General features: G+C 36.4%; 1 long non-coding RNA gene across 1 annotated transcript; it reads right to left on the bottom strand.

Annotated features, from left to right (window-relative positions):
• Nucleotides 1-2,850: 2,850 nt before the first annotated feature.
• On the bottom strand, nucleotides 2,851-16,409 carry LOC116594004. Its single transcript, XR_004287028.1, has 3 exons — nucleotides 16,145-16,409; nucleotides 7,416-7,474; nucleotides 2,851-2,989 (listed from the first exon to the last, which is right to left on the bottom strand). It is a non-coding gene; the product is annotated as an uncharacterized LOC116594004 (long non-coding RNA).
• Nucleotides 16,410-17,799: the final 1,390 nt, after the last annotated feature.

Raw genomic sequence — 17,799 nt, 5'->3', positions numbered from 1 at the left:
TAATTCTCTCCAGTATACCTTCTGCTCCCCTCTCTCTTTCTTCTTCTTCTGGAATCCCAATTATTCTAATGTTGTTTCGTCTTATGGTGTCACTTATCTCTCGAATTCTCCCCTCGTGGTCCAGCAGCTGTTTGTCCCTCTTTTGCTCAGCTTCTTTATTCTCTGTCATTTGGTCTTCTATATCACTAATTCTTTCTTCTGCCTCATTTAACCTAGCAGTGAGAGCCTCCATTTTTGATTGCACTTCATTAATAGCTTTTTTTATTTCAACTTGGTTAGATTTTAGTTCTTTTATTTCTCCAGAAAGGGCTTTTATATCTCTCGAGAGGGTTTCTCTAATATCTTCCATGCCTTTTTCGAGCCCGGCTAGAACCTTGAGAATTGTCATTCTGAACTCTAGATCTGACATATTACCAATGTCTGTATTGATTAGGTCCCTAGCCTTCGGTACTGCCTCTTGTTCTTTTTTTTGTGTTGAATTTTTCCGTCTTGTCATTTTGTCCAGATAAGAGTATATGAAGGGGCAAGTAAAATACTAAAAGGGTGGCAACAACCCCAGGAAAAAATGCTTTAACCAAATTAGAAGAGATCCAAAATCGTGAGGGGGGAGAAAGGGGATAAAAAGAGGTTCAAAAAGGAAGAAAAAAAAAAAAAAGAAAAAAGAAAAAAGAAAAAAAAAGAAAAAAGAAAAGAAAAGAATTTAAAAAAAAAGGAAAACACCTAAGAAAAATGTAAAAAAGAAAAAATATATATATTAGATAAACTAGTAAAAAATCGTTAAAAAAGAAAAAGGTAACAGTTAAAAAAAAAAAAAATTTACCCGAAGGTGAGAAAAAAAAAAAACAAAAAATGAAAAAGAAAAAAATTAAATTAACTGCAAGACTAAAAAAAAATCACAGGGAAAAAGCCATGAGTTCCGTGCTTGGCTTTCTCCTCCTCTGGAATTCTGCTGCTCTCCTTGGTATTGAAACCGCACCCCTTGGTCGGTGAACTTGGTCTCGGCTGGATTTCTTGTTGATCTTCTGGGGGAGGGGCCTGTTGTAGTGATTCTCAAGTGTCTTTGCCCCAGGCGGAATTACACCGCCCTTACCCGGGGCCCGGGTGAGTAATCCGCTCGGGTTTGCTTTCAGGAGCTTTTGTTCCCTGAGCGCTTTCCGTAGAGTTCCGGAGGACGGGAATACAAATGGCGGCCTCCTGGTCTCCGGCCCGGAGGAGCCGAGAGCCCAGGGCCGCACTCCTCAGTGCGCCCTCAGAGAACAGCGCCCAGTTACTCCCGTCTGCCTGACCTCCGGCCGCGCTCCGAGCTCTCTGAGCCTGCGACCAGTTCAAGGTAACACGGAGCTGTGAGCTTACTGTCGGCTCTGTCTCTGTAGCCGGCTTTCCTGTTCCAATACCCGCAAGCTCTGCGACACTCAGACACCCCTGATCCTTCTGTGACCCTGCGGGACCTGAGGCCACGCTGAACCCGCGTGGGCTTCGCCCCGGTTTAGCCTCTGGAGCGATGTCCCTCAGTGGAACAGACTTTTAAAAGTCCTGATTTTGTGCACCGTTGCTCTGCCGCTTGCCGGGAGCCGGCCCCTCCCCCCGGGGTCTATCTTCCCGTCGCTTTGGATTCACTTCTCCGCCGGTCCTACCTTTCAGAAAGTGGTTGTTTTTCTGTTTCCAGAATTGCTGTTCTTCTTCTCTTCGATCTGCCGATGGATTTTCAGGTGTTTGCAATCTTTAGATAAGCTATCTAGCTGATCTCCGGCTAGCGGAAGCAGTCTCAGCCTGCTACTTCTCCGCCATCTTGGCTCCTCCCCCCAGTACTAGAAATATTTTTAATCAACTTTTAGATTTTTATTATAAGTGGGAATTCAGAGGCTATGGAATTAAAACATGGTTCTTAGATTTCTAGTTAAGTTGGGTGGGGTTAATTTTGAAGTGATTTTGATATATAAGTGGAAATGTCAAATAAACAGTCAAATATGGAAATCTGAAGCCCAGAAAAGAGGTACGGAAATAACAAGAAGGAAGCTGTTGGCATGAAGATGGTAATTGAAGCCTTCGGAATAAATGGGGTTGCTATTGAAGAATATGTAGGAACAAGAAAAGTAGACTCACAGAGAATCTAACAAAAAAGTAAAGAAGGAGAAGAAATAAAAACCAGGAGAATATTTGACAGAAGTTAAGGGTTTCAAGGAGGGAGATGTTAAGCAAAATACTGAAAGTCTATATAAGATAGTACCTAAGAAGTACCTTTTGATTTGATGACAAAGACAACATTGGCGATTTTAATAAAAGCACTTTGAGTGGATTATTAAGATTATAAAATGGAATGGGTTAGAAAGTGAATGGTGTGTGAAGAAATGAGGAAAGGCATTTTAGAATAACCCTTAATAAGTTGTTATGAAAGGGATTAAGAATTAAGCAGTACCTGGATTACTAGATGGAATTAAGAGGCACTACTGGTTTTTTTAGTATGGAAGACATTTAAGCATGTGTGAATTTCATACAAAGGTACCTGGGGAGAAGAAATTTACAAATAAAAAAAGAATGCTCTGGATCGAACTCCAGATCTTTGAAAAGAAAATTAGATCCAGGTCATAGCTGACCTAAGAAGGACCACTTTAATCATTACAACTACAAGGAGGAAAGAGTGGTCTCTTGAACTAGAGACTAAACCAAGAGGGTTGTTTCCCACAAACTCATATATATATATATATATAACCCATAGTTATTTTTACAGTATAATCAGCATCTTCTGCTAGAAAAATATTCTGAGACACCAAAAATGTTTAAAAATACTTATAATTTTACCAAATATTTTATTTCAATATTATCAAGGTGACTTCTGTTTAACTCACTTTCCCAACTCTGCTACTTCACTTCCGGACACGTGAAATAGTTGCTTGTTCTTCAAACAGACCATCTACTCTCATGGCCTAATGTCTATTTCCTTTGCCAAACCAAATCTTGATTTCATTTGTGCTGAGATGAGAATTTGTCACTAAGAATACAAAAAGGAAGAAAATACACTCTTACAGAGATTCCATAAGAATCAGAAACAAGGATAGATTATTATAACCCGAAGTATAAAATACTGAAATGAAGGAAGTATTTTCACTATAACACCACATATTACTAAGAAAGTGAGCTCCTGAAGGATATAAATATCTCATTTATCTTTAGCACAATATTATTATGTATACCCAGAGAAATCAAAAATAATTATTGAACTACTGACAATATTATTATGTATACCCAGAGAAATCAAAAATAATTATTGAACTACTGAATAATTGAAAACAATGGGACAAGTGTTATATTTATGAATACTGTTATGAATGCAATAAAGGAGCCTAAAGGTTTTTGTCACCATTCCATTTTGGTTTTTGTGAACTATCCATTATTCCTAGGGAAAGACTATTAGAAAGACTAAATTTGTTAAGAAAGTAATTAATTAGGGCATTCAAAATCTGTGTAGTCCATGTACTTTTACCAAAGACTATACCTTTGACTTTAATCCCAAACAAATTGTTTCTGTCTACATTGTGCTACTTACTCATCTACCTCTCTAAAATAGCAGTACATGTTAAAGGCTAATGATAGAGATCAGAATATTTTTAAGTACTGATAATTATGTTGCATTTCAAAATGTATACATTGTACACTAGGTATACCTAATAATAATTTAGAGAAATGTTAATGTTCTGTTTTGTATATGGAAGCAATTTGTAATTCCACAAATAGCTTAATAAAAATTTCATTTCTTGAGTTCTCTTACAAGCTATAAATCCGTAGCTCAGATTTATAGAGCATTTACAATTAGAGACTGATAGGAGAAAACACCTTGTATAAAATCCCTATATTGAAATAACCATTTCAAAGTGTTTGGAAAAATAAACTTGGTAATTGGTTTTACTCTGAAGTATTAATGACATTGATGGATGAGTTCTGATTATACTTCTGATTTTAAGGTAGAAGCTCCTAGAATGTGGTATTTTTCTCTATGTTGAGTTAAGCAAGATACACAGGGTAAACATTTACATTTAGAAGCTTATAAGATACAATGCCTTGGATAAAATCACTGTATTTAGATTACCATTTCAAAATATTTAGAGAAATAGACTCAATTGTTGTTTTTATTCTAAAGGATTGATGACATTGGGTGGATGATAATATTAATTTGTTGAGCTCTGATTATACTTCTAATTTCAAGATAGAAGTTCTAGGATGGTGGCATTTTCTCTGTGTTAAGAATGATATACAGGGTAGAGGATACTACATATAATTATGTATAATAAAAATATTGTTGGGCATAATCTTGAGAGGTAATTTCACATTTATGTAAATATTTTTATTTCTTTTTTGAAGTAAGGGTTTAACACAACCTCCCTCCTGGTGATTTTCACATTTTAAGCCAGCAGGAGTAAAGCAGAAATAAGAAATAATCTTTTACTCCAGAAGTATCTTCCTATTTATGTATTTATTTAGGTCTCATATTTTAGAAAAACCATACAACATGATGGGTTAAGGCAGATCTTGGAAACCAATTGCTTGGATTCATGTTGTAGCTCTACCACTTATTTTAGGATTGTAGCAACATTTTCAACCTCTCTGTGCCTTGGCTTCCTCATCCATAAAAGAGGGTTCATGATTTTCTGTCAGAGGGGTAATTAGAAAAATCAAATAAATCAATGCATAAGAAACAAAAGTGCCAGGTGCACAGCAAACACTCAGCCTACGTGAGGTTATCATCACTGTGGTCTTTGAGGATACCGTTTTGGACTATTCTAAGCACTTTACGTAAATCTCCTTGGTCTGATCGTTGCAGCTTGAGTATGTGGTAATAGACAATCAATAATAAGTTTGACATAGAAATATAAATAAATAAGCACACACAAAAATAAAATTGAAGAATATATTCTGGTAAACTTTTGCCTAATATTCGACACAGTCTTATGGGCACACATGCCACTATAATATATTTAGAGAATAAAACTATAAGAGATCTTTGAATTGCAATTTCCACAATTTCAAATTACAAATTACCTCATCTCTGACGCTTGTCACATTCTATGTATTATGTCTTATTAGGTCATTATCATAGACTGTCAAGTAAGAAGCAAACTACTCAGTTTTTTTTTTCTCAAAATAATTATAGTACAGTAAATACTTGCCATTTTCAGAGTAAAATACATATGCCACTTGAGTGCAAGGAGGGCAAGGGGGACTGACAAACTCTAACCATTCAATCTATGGAATTAGAAATGGATTCTAGAATCTATTATGTAGTTAATACATAGATGATGTCAAAGCCTACATCGTCTGTCTCTAGGTCTCATGTTTTTGAGCTTTACATTATATTGCCTAAGTATTTATTGACAATATTGAAACCTCAACACTGTCTTTAATATAAAATTATTTTTATTCTGATATTCTAAAAAAGTCTTGAGTAAATAACAGTTTCTTTGGAGTGCAGTGTTTGAAGCCAGACTAACTGAATTCAAATCCTAGCTTTGCTATGGAACAGCTTTATGATCTTTGAAACAGTTCAAGTCCATGAGCTTCAGTTTGCTCAACTGTAAAAGAAAGTTAATAATGTTGTTTCATATAGTTATTGAAAGTTTCAAATGCTACTATATGTAAATCATGCACATAAGTGCTGGGGAAAAAGGAAATATTCAATAAATATTAGCTATTATTATTATTAGCTAAAGAAGAGCTTGGGCTCAGAATGTTATTATATTAATTGTTTGTGAGTGGCAGAAAACCAGAAATGATAGTGGCTTTAAAAAGATAAAAACTTATTGATGTTTCATGTAAAAGTGTGGAGACAGTCATTTTAGGGCAGGTGCATCTTGTGTTACGAACTCAGCTGATTCTATGTTGTTGTTTCACCAATTATGTTCTTCATTCCTTCAGACAACTCATGGTCAACTTTGGCTTGACCATATTCAGCCACACCCATCTGGCTTGTGTTCAAGTCAGAAGAGAAAAGGAAAGGAAAAACAACAACAGATAGAAGGTATAGACTAACTATCTCTTAAAGAAGTTTCCCAGGGGCAGACACCTGTAACTTAATCAACATCCCTTTGTCAGAACTTAATGACAAGGCATCAGCTAAGAGCAAGGGAAGGTGGGAAATACAGTTATTCTAGGCATGCGAGAAGGGATAAGCATTTTGCCCGGGGGGGGGGGCTTCTCAGTCTTTATTAAGGAGCTAAGAAATGAAATTTCAGTGTTGGCTGAACTATTTTTTTTCCTTGATACATTCCTTTTCATAACAATAGATTTCTTATGAAGTATTAAATGTCATCTTTATCTGCTTTTACATTTTTAATAATATCCTCTGTCCTAGTTATATATTTTCTCCTCCTATTTTCTCTCTGGCTTTTTTTTTTTTTAAGTAGAAAACCAAAAAGCAAGGTTTATCAGCCTAAGGAGGGCAACACAGCATGGTGATAGTACTGTTTCTGGGATAATACAGAGTAGAGAATCACAGATCTCTCAGCTTCTTAAATCACTTATTCTTAAAAGTAGATTCATTTGGTGAAACAAAAAATCCATATATCTTTGCCACATGCAAATATTTTTGGAGAAATATGGGAAATAAATTAATATTTTTCAATAACCACTGCATATCCTATTGAAGAACTTGGATAGTTCACCAAAATAATGGACAAAATACTGACTTTTAAAAAAGCTAATGTTTCTTGGTCTGTTTCCAAGATCAAGCTATTATTTCTGGAAAATAAAACTATAAATTGTGTAGTCTATAGGCAATCTCTAAAAACTGTATGCCTTACATTTTATTTATTTATTATTATTTATTTATTTATTACTATGGAGGTATTTATATTTATTTTTTATTATGTTCAATTAGCCAACATACAGTATTTTACTTTTTAAAAGATTTTATTTTTCATTTGAGAGACAGAAAGCATGAGTGGGGAGAGGGGCAGAGGGAGAGGAACAAGCAGACTCACCACTGAGTGCAGAGCCTGATGTAGAGCTCAATCCCCGGACCCTGAGATCATGACCTGAGCCAAAGTCAGTTGCTCAACCCACTGAACCACCAAGATGCCCCTGTATTTCTTACATTTTACACTAGATGTTGGTCTATATTTGGAAAAGAATGGAAAGCAGAGGGGAAAAAGTAATTTTACTGTGAAGAAACCTGACAAACACTACCTTATCCAGGTGATTAAATTCAACAAGTGATAAATCATGTTGGTAGTATATACCCTTGATATGAGGTGGTAGAGATGGCACTTTGTCTTTGTGGTCTTCCTTCTGGAAACCAGTAACCCAGTCTAATCATGAAGAAAAAAAGATAAACCCCAGTTGAAGGACATTTTACAAAGTACCTGACCACAAATCCTCAACTGCCAAGATCACAGAAAGAAAGAAAATCCAGGAAACTGTCATACCTAAGAGGAGCCTAAGGAAATCTGAAAACTCAATGCAATGTGGTATCATGGATGGGATCCTGAAACATAAAAAGAACATTAGGTAAAAAGTAACAAAATCTGAATACAGTATAGACTTTAACAAAAATATATCAACATTGGTCCATTAGTTGTGACAGATGCACTGTACTAATGTAAGATGTTCATACTAACAGAAATTTGGTATGGAGGTATATAGGAGCTCTCTGTACAATCTTTGCAACGTTTAAGTCTAGTTTAAAAGTCAATATTACTTTGTAATGCAGGCACACTTTTAAATATATAGGTGCCATTTCTCCTTTTAAAATATTAACAGAGTTTAAATTGGACAACTCTCCAGACTGTAGTTGATAGAATGCCATTTTTACAAACAAGGATAGCAGTTGTGCAGATGAGGCAAAACCCATAAAAACAGATTAGTTTGGAGATGGCAGAAATCTGCAGTGTTTCTGCTGCTCATCTAGAGATAATCTGAGAAGTAGAAGAACTCAAGAATACTCATGGGCCTGAATTATTACTGATAATTACAGTTGAAGGACATCCTAAAAGTCACACAAGATGATGTGCAGGTTTCTTTCCTACTGAAGTCTTTTGGTAGGAAGCTCTTCTGAACAAGAATTTTAATTGATCATAGAACAAATATATGATATTGGGGAACCTGGTGGCTCAGTCAGTTAAGCATCCAACTCTTGATTTTGGTTCAGGTCATGATCTCAGGGTCCTGAGATTGAGGGCTGTTTGGGGCTCCACACTCAGCTGGAAGCCTGCGTGATATTGTCTCTCTCCATCTCCCTCTGCTGCTCTTCCTGCTCTCTCTCTCTCTCTCTCTCTCAAATAAAAAAGTAAATGTTAAAAACAAAAGAAGAACAAATACTTGATTTCTAATTACCTGTTTTGAATCTACCTACCTTAATTAAAGAGGTTTTTTGTTCATTTTACCTCCCTCTATTGTTCCATTGAAGGAGCAATAATAAATAAATATTTCAAAAAATATTATAAGCAGTTAGGGAAAATTGACCCATCATGGATAAATGCTTGATAAACATCTCTCTATTTAAGAATTACTGATGATTATCTCACTAGCATTTTTTAGAAGGGTGATTTTTTTTCTGTTGGTGTCTTGCATATAAGCAAAGATATGAAATAATTCTGACATGGCTTAATTTATGTTCTGTCACATAACAGGACTGGGTCACCTTTGCCAAGTTTTCTCTCTCCAAGCCTCAGTTTCTTTCTCTATAAAAGGAGAGAAATAACACCTTATGGGACTATTGTGAAGTACAAACAATATTAGGTATATAAAATGATTTTTATAGGTCTAGGCATAAAACTACTGTTCAGTAACTAGTCACTTGAAATAGCAGGGGCAGGATAAGTATTATTCAAACATGATATTTTCAAATAGATGATCTTTCCAGAAAATGAAAAAGAAATAATGATTATACTTTTGTTCATCTATTACCAGTAAGGATAGGAGTACATATTCTACTTAACAAAGGAATTGTAAATTTTTCAGAGGGAAGAACCTTCTTAAAACCAAAATATTTGTAGATTCTCATACAAAAAGTATTTGATAGATATTAATTGATAATAATTGACCATAATCTATATTTGAGTGCTTTTAAAATGTTTATAATACAGTAATCCTAAGGGCATCTATTTACACTTCAAAAACTGTAATACACATATAGGTAAGACCTAATATTCCTTCAGTCTAGGGAAAAAAATTGATGTATATAAGGATTTTTGCATGTAGTCCTTGCAATAATACCAAGGTCTTTAAGAGTTTGTGTCCCTGTGCTCTGGAACCACTGATATAAGATGTATCCTAGTAATCAGAAATCTAAACTTCCTAGTATGACTCCATAAACTTCCTAGTATGACTTCATGTCCTGAATAACATCATATTCACTATTTAAGTGAAAAAGACTTAAGATAGTGTCTTTGTTTTCCCCTGCTGTTGTTTGCATACACTGATACTGAGAACTTATCCTGGTGTCATCCCTCTACTATCTTTGTAAACAAAAACATATAATGAGACAAAGCTGGATTGTCAGCCTTTGAGATATTCTGCATTGTAAAAAAAGACCCAGGAAAATCAAAGTAGCCGGAATTCCATTCTGTATTATGGATGAAGCAAATCAAGTATTGACACAAGAATTATGCAATATAAGACAGTAAATAAACTATCTCTAGTCACTGGTGGATGCAGATTAGGACTGTGACAGAAACTGATGGTCACAGATGTCTCTGCTATGCCTACCTTTGTAAAACAAGCATCTATATATGGTTTATATGCCTGCCAATCCCTCCAGAGGGCTGCAACTATAAAGCCAGAGCCGGGGACCACTGAGGCTTGTGAGACTTCTGTGTCTGATAGCACTACCCAAGCAGAAATGATGACTACGTGGCACACATAAACATGTAAATGGGACCTGTCCTGGAAGACTTCAACAATTTTCTTGATCTGATAAAATGGTTAGGAAATAGAATTTTTAAATTACTTTTTTTTTTCTTTTAGAGAGAGAGAGAGAAGGGGAGAGAGAGAGCATCCGTGAGGAAGGGTGGAGGGAGAGAATCACAAGCAGGCTCCAAGGTCAGCACAGAGCCTGATGTGGGGCTTGATCTCACAACCCTGAGATCACGACCTGAGTGGAAATCCAGAGTTGGATGCTTAACCAGCTGAGCCACCCTGTGGCCCCTAAAATTAATTATACTTGTATTGTATATAAGCTTATCACTTTTGTGAACTCTGCCAGCTCCACGCCAAAAAAGGCTTTGTTAATGGAGATGGGATGATATGGTTTTGAATCCGAGAAGAAAAGTTTCATCCACCCTGAGGATGGGGCCTGGCAAAATAAAATGTCAGTTTGGAGGTAGGTCTTGCGAAATGTGACAGAGCAATGGAGGATGCAGATAGATTAGTCCTCGTCATACAGAGTGTAGCAGATTCATTGTGAGGACAAGACAGAGTCACAGTAGGTTCTGCAGCCTGTGCCCAGGACCCTGTTATCTGTGGAAGGCTCAGGAGGCCAAAGTGTGATGGAGGGTCACTTCAGGCACAAGTTATAATGACAGTGGTACTTCCTCAGTGACTTTTTCTAACAGTCTAGATTCTTCTGGCATTCTGTCCTGGGGTAGTTAGATAGGGAGAGCCACATCAGTCAATTGGTCATAGAAGGTAGTTAGCAGATGTGAGACACCCAGAAATTACCTTCCTTTTTCAGCCTGAAGAAAAATAAATAAATAAATAACATAAAAAAATAAATGAAGGTACAGATTAGCTGTGGTGCAATTAAGTTGCACCTTGAAAATGATGCTACGCAATTAATCTGGGGAAATATTAGTACCTCAGATCAAAAGTATTCTGAAAGGACAGAGAGGATAGTTAAATTTCAGGTGAAGGAGGCTGAGAAGAACCTGGTGGAGAAAGAGGCAGGGTAGGAGGTGAGCCTGGCAGGACACTGACGACTTCCAAATTATTCTCCTTAGATCCATGCCTTGCCTACTGGAGGACATTCCCTCCCAACTAAACCACAGAACAAACTACAGGATAAACCACAGGATATATCCTCTGGTATAAACAGTAGCACACTGCATCTGAATTGTAATTAAATGCTCGCCCATGATCCTCTCACTAAATCGAACATCCCTGAATCGTATCCATGTCCGTATCCTCAGTGCCTAGGACTGTGTTCAATTCTTTAAAAAGTTTAAGTATTTGTAGGATATATAAAATACCAAATTAATGAAATGATGCTCAAGAAAATCCTGCTTTCTAATTTTCAGATAAGTTTTTAACCCAATTTGATACCAAAATTTATATTTACTCATTAAGGTTATGAACATAGTCATTCTGGTACTCCAACATGTTCGAATTAAAAAATGCAAATATCCCATTCTCCAACTGCAGAGACCACTAATGCCTGCAGAGGCTTGTACACTACAATGAATAGTTTTTTCAGTTTGCATAATAAGATTGCAGAACTAATAGTTCTTATTTCTGCCACTTCTCCTGAATTCTTTCAAGTTAAAGATATTTTGCAAAAAAAGAAAAAAAAAAAGACTGTATTTACTACAACTAAAGATAGCACTTGGAAATCTGATTTGTCAGGAGCCTATAAAAGCCATAGACTGGAAATATATAAATAAAGCAATTTCCTTTTTTGTTTAATCTATAGCTCTATGGGTATTCTTCAAACAAAATATTTAAATGAGCTATGGATTTCCAAACGTTAGCTATGGGTAAAAACTCTTCTTGATTGCTAATGATCATTCCACTATATAGTGTGTACTGGTTTGCATGTATCCATCCCATCTGGTGACTACTTGGCCACAACTTATGCTTACCTTTGCTCCCATTTCTCCACAGTGACATCTCTCATATTATTTCAAATTCCCTTGGCTACATATTTTATTCATTTATCCTGGCCAAGAAGTAGGTATGGTATCATATAGCCTCCTATTATCTTACCACTCTACAGAAGCTAAATTGGAATGGTAAGTAGTCAATGAGGTAAGACTTCATTAATGCTATTTGTCTTATAATTTTTTCACTAAAAAAAGTTTAGGGATTAATATTAATAATAAATATTAATATGAATATTTAACCAATTTCTATAAAGTAATTATAATATATATTTTAGTTAATATATACGAATGTATTAGTTATAATATATATCATATATTAATGTTTAACTAATATTCCTATTAATGTTTAATTAATATTAATATATGAGCCACAAAAGACAGTCCAGTCTACCTAGGCTAAAATCATGACAATAGCAAATAGGTTCACAATAAGGGATTATTTACTTCCCTATATTATGAAACCTAAAGTACTCATACTGAAAATACACTAAAAATTACTCATATTTGGAAATGTAATCCTTGGAAAACCATGACCATGCACCATTCTTATTCTAGCACACATATGCTAGTGTTCTTGTTTGCCATTCATCCAGAATCCAAAAATTGTTCATCTTCTTGACGTCACCCAAGTTATAGTAAAGAGTGCTTTATCATATCCCAAAGAGACAAACAAAGGAGCAATTACCAATACGTAACAGATGCTGTACATGGAGGTATGAATTGCCATGTAAAGTATCCATTCTTTCCCAACAGAGCAATATCCTAAGCAATTGTAGAATATACTACATACCACTTAAAAGTTATTTACCTTAGGATTTCATCATACCACATATCAATATAGAAACTTACATTACAACCTGGATTGCATGCGTACTTTCTTTTACTGATAATTCACCTTGAAGCCCATTGCTCAAGGTTGGAATTATGGGAAGAAAACTCAGAAATTAAATGGAAAAGCAAAATTATACAAGATATTATTGTCAGCCATAGATATTGCTTTGGACTTTTCTCAATACAAAACACTTACTGATGCTAAAATGTCTCCAGGCTAGGAATCAGTTTCAAAATACTACCAAATATTAACCACCTGTATTCAATTGAACCAAATGTTAACCACTGAGGTGATATATAGTATTCAAGAGAAATAGGACACCACTTTTTGGCAAAAAGAAAAATATGTGCATGAAATTGAATATTACATTTAATCAGTTCACATTCTTTTCAGTCATCAAATGGTCTTTTGTAAACGGTAATAAGTTATGAACCAGAAAGAATATCATTCTTAGAAACAATAATGACATGTTCAGTAAATAAAGTTGTATTTTGGTGTTGGTTTTTAAAATGTAAATATTTACAGGAAGAGGGGCACTAGCTAACTTGATGTTGGCATGCTGCAAAATTCAGGAGCTGTCATACACTGCAGAGTTAATATTTCTCAAATTCATGGACTTCTATTAAGATTGTAACCTTCAGAAAACATTTAAATTAAGTCCATTTTTTTCCTACTGGACACAATTTATCACTTTCCAGAAAATGTACAGTCATAAAAATAAAAAGATTTTTTTCAAAAGTGTTCAATTGAAATAGAGACGTTATAGACTTTGGGAGGAAAAGAAAAAGACCAAGTTTCAAATAATAATATCCCTCAGGTCAGGCATTTCCTGTCAGTTAATGAATAACCGGGTAAGAGAACCCCAAGGCAAAGCTTACTCCTTAAACAGCATCGTGTATGGCTGATAAGGGTTTTCATATTGACCTTTTCTGTGGTTTCCCACTAGTCTCTTTTTAAAGCTATGGTTTCTATTGATCCACATCCCTATTTTCCTTTTTAGATATTCTTCTTGAAAAATATACTTTCATAGATTAGCAAATGTGTGCACAAAGAGAAAAATATGACCTCAAGAAAATATCATGGGGCCACAGTAATAGGTCTTATACAAGATGTCTGCCACTCTCTGGAGAATGAGGATTAAAAGTGGAGAGGGTGAGGAAGAGATGCAGTTAAGTCTGCATTTCTAAGCCAAAAGAAAAAAAAGGATGTGTTTCACAAATAATGGGATTTTTTAATCTTTATGTATTATTTCTTAAAAAGGGTTTAGGGTTAATTAAATATGGGCACTATGCCAGCTGTTCTCATTATCGTATTTCCATAGTTTTAATTAGTTGCAAAGAGTTACAAATAAGCTTCCCCAAGTACTTGGAAAAATTTACCGTGAGGGCTAATTTATTGATGACAAAATCCTGAGACTACTAAACTAGCTGAGGATCTACTATAGCTTAAAATCTTTCTAAACTTCTCATATTCTAAAAATATGAGAATCAGATATGTATAAGAGAGTTTTTAGATTATTTTAGCTCAGATTCTCATTTATGGAAGTGCAGTAGAATGATTAACTGACTTGTCTAAGGTCAGAAATGCAAAAATACCACCCAAAGAAATACACAGATACCAATTAGTAGAGTGGTTACCTGTTCACTACTGTCAAAAGTTCAAATTATTGGGACACCTGGGTGGCTTAGTTGGTTAAGCATCTGCCTTTGGCACAGACCATGAACCCAGGGTTCTGGGATCGAGTCCAACATTGGGCTCCTTGCTCAGTAGGGAACTTTCTTCTCCCTCTGCCTGCAGCTCCCTCTGTTTGTGCTTAGTCTCTCTCTCTCTCTCTCTTTCTTTCTCTGACAAATAAATAAATAAATAAAATCTTTTTTAAAAAGGTCAACATAGGGAGATGGAGAGGAGAAGGGAGTTGGGGGAAATTGGAAGGGGAGATGAACCGTGAGAGACTATGGACTCTGAAAAACAACCTGAGGGTTTTGAAGGGGCGGGGGATGGGAGGTTGGGGGAGCCAGGTGGTGGGTATTAAGGAAGGCACGTATTGCATGGAGCACTGGGTGTGGTGCATAAACAATGAATTCTGTTACGCTGAAAAGAAATTAAAAAAAAAAAAATGTTCAACTTACTTCCTAAGATTCAAAGATAAGAGTAATTTGGAATGTAGGTGCCCAAGGCCTTCCTCTTTATATCCAGAAACAAAGATGAGCAAAGCAAGAGGATTAAGTGTGTCCAATAAGGGCTCCACATGGGACATGAAGAATGATGCATAGATTTTAAGCTGGGAAATATCCCTTTTACAGACCAGTGTTCCATACAATACATCCCATCAGAATTGTTTCCTTAAGATACCTAGCAAATAATATATATGTATGTAAATGTGTAAATGCATATACATATATACAAATAAATAGATATTTCATAAACCCCTACTCAAATACATTTAAGAAAGGCTACAAGTCATAACCCTCCTAGGAGATGTCTGTGGAAATAGTAAGTGAAACCTGATTGTCCCCACAGTTTTTAAAGGCTTTGTGAATTCTTCTCCTCCCCTTCTCCAGACCCACACACACAGATTTTGACTTTGGTTATGCTCACAGTCTCCCTAGCTTTTGCTGACCCCAGAACATTACTTGTCATGCCTATTAACATTCTGTACAGATAGTGTCCCAAAGAGCATGTTGGGTGAAATCATGTCTTTAAGCATTCATCTCCATGCATAGAACAATTTGGTCTAAAGAGATGAAGAGATAAAAATACAACTAATGCAATGAAAACCATGCATTCTGCTTCTTCTCTACCAGCCTCTCTCAGTAAGCCTCTCCTCCCTGAAAACCTCATGGACTTGGTTTGGTGTTTTTCTTGTTCAGAAAGAAACCTCTCCTTTTTTTTTTTTTTTTTTTAAGATTTTATTTTATTTATTTGTCATAGAGAGAGAAGCGAGAGCAAGCACAGGCAGACAGAGTGGCAGGCAGAGGGAGAAGCAGGCTCCCTGCCAAGCAAGGAGCCCGATGTGGGACTCGATCCCAGGACGCCGGGATCATGACCTGAGCCGAAGGCAGCCGCCCAACCAACTGAGCCACCCAGGCGTCCCAGAAACCTCTCCTTTTTTGTTCACTTTTACACAGGCTAAGAGGCAGTATAGCACACTATTTAGTGTGGACACAGAGAGTAACCAACTTACTGACAGAACTGTGTTTCTAAACCCCAGGTTTCTCATGAAGGTTAAAAAGTCTGGGTACAATTTTTAGAGATTGCCTTGTGCACTATGCAATTTAAGATAATGCCCTGTAACTCATAGAAAAGATTGTTGTGGATGTTAAACGAGATACTACATATGAAATTCTTAACACAGTGCCTTACACACAGCACTCATTAAATATCAAATATTAGTCCATTCACAAGCTAAGGTGTAAAACAGTCTGTTTTCATTAAAACAGTTTCATTTCTTTTTTGGACACTCCCACCTTCCCCCAATACCAACTTATTAGGATGGTAGGACACTTACTTTATTTGATATCCATGACTAAGTTTTCCTAGCATCACCACAGTCCCAGAGTTTAACCCAATCCAAATGCTTGGGAGGGAGTTCAGAGCTGGAGTCATCTGCTGCTTGCATTGCCTTTCATATCGGCTGCTACTAAAATGTCCATCATTGTAGTCTTCTGTGCTCCTTCAGTTTCAATGACTGTGTTGTTGCTTCTATGTAGTACATGGGGCTTGGAAAGGACTATAATCCTACTTAATACCAAATATGGAACTTGGAAAACCCACAAGGCCTTGTCATTTCATGGCACCATAAGTGAATAAAAGGACCAGTAACTGTCAGGATTCTCAGATGTCTCAGCCGTTCTGGGCTCTCCCTCCCCTCCCCTCCCCTCCCCTCCCCCCTTTCTCCTCCCCTCCCCCTCCCCTCTTCTCTCTCCCTCCTCCTTCACCCCCTTCTTTTGTCTTCTTTCTCTTTTTCCCAGCACCCACCCCCACAAATTTCTTTCTGATTAACCTGCTAGAGACTGACTTTTATCCTCAGTTTACTGCCAAGATAGTTTGTCTATATCTACAAATTCCCTTTGCCTTTTAAAACCAAACCAACAAAACAAGGAAACTTAAAGGCAAATTTTAATTTCCACCCTGCCTCCTCCCTAGCTATTATCCTACCCAAATTATTTATAATTATTCCAGGAAGGTGCTGATGTAACAGCAGAAACTCTTCAGAGTTTTGAATAGTTTCAACCACAACATACCTTTTCAACTATGTTTTCAGTCCTGTCCAGTCCTCCAGCCCTGTCAGAGTGCCTACTCCACTCTTTTTGTTTGCCTTTTTATTGAGTAGCTTCATCCCTACTGCCTGTGGTATCTTTGTTTTTGTTTTCCCCAATCCTGGAGTTATTTTCCCACTCTACTCTTATGTTTCTACTCCATTGTCATTATTTTTCTCTTGTTGGGGATACTTATCAGTCCTGGCAGAAAAGTTCAGTGGGTTAAAAATGACTGAAGATGTCTCACAAATAGAACCCCAGAGAAAATGTAAATAAAGTAGCATGAAAAAATACAGACCTAGAGAAAAGCCAGAAAAGTGTAATCCAAGGAGGCTTCCAAAATGTACAAGGCTAAAAGGGCATATGACAAGCTAGGAAGGATAGGAGCCCCAGAGTTGAGAAAAAGTACAGGCATGTCAAGAACAAGCAGGTCATAACTTGGGCCAACTTCCTTGGACAAATGTGGGATGTGCAAAATTATTTTTTATGTTCTAGTCACTGGATGGGGGTTCCTTAAGTTTAAAAATAGTGATTAGGCCTTAAATCTATGCCAAAGTTCACATCAGTACAGTAAGAAATGTCACCACTGAAGGAAAATATAAAAAGTGATCCCAGAGCTTGTAGGCAGGTAAATATTTTGCTTTTTGCTTTGTACAATGCCTCGTGTTTTGTTTGTTCACCAGTGTCTGGTATGAGCAGTTTACATGAAGTGGGCCTCAAAGCCTGAAAACCCATCGGGGTGGTGGCCGTTACCTTATTTGCATATTATAACCCAAGCAGCTACTCTGATACCCCAATATTTATAACTCTTGCTATTAATAAATTTTACAAGCTGCAGAGTAACAGGAAGGAGCTGAAACCATCGTTCCTCAAAATCCCTCTTGTTTATTTATTCAGTGCTCTG

This window comes from Mustela erminea, chromosome 6, assembly GCF_009829155.1.
Source record: "Mustela erminea isolate mMusErm1 chromosome 6, mMusErm1.Pri, whole genome shotgun sequence".
Taxonomy (NCBI): Eukaryota; Metazoa; Chordata; class Mammalia; order Carnivora; family Mustelidae; genus Mustela; species Mustela erminea.
This window is presented reverse-complemented; position numbering and strand designations above follow the sequence as displayed.